Below are 200 nucleotides of genomic sequence, written 5' to 3'. Positions count from 1 at the left end.
CCAGTGTCTGTGGGGAGAGGCACCATCAGCCATCGGCTCCCCCTTCCCTCCTGCAGCGGCCGGACACACCGCAGCCCCATCCGCCCTTTCCTAAGGAAAGGGAAACTGAGGCACAGGTGGGTCAAGCTGCCCCCCCAGCCCCAGCGCTGCCCCATTCCCACACACCTTCCCGTCGGGGACGCGGCTGTACCCCTGGAAGC

The sequence above is a fragment of the Fulmarus glacialis genome, unplaced genomic scaffold (genome assembly GCF_000690835.1).
Source record: "Fulmarus glacialis isolate BGI_N327 unplaced genomic scaffold, ASM69083v1 scaffold25593, whole genome shotgun sequence".
In the NCBI taxonomy this organism is placed as follows: domain Eukaryota; kingdom Metazoa; phylum Chordata; class Aves; order Procellariiformes; family Procellariidae; genus Fulmarus; species Fulmarus glacialis.
Note: the sequence above shows the minus strand (reverse complement) of the source record.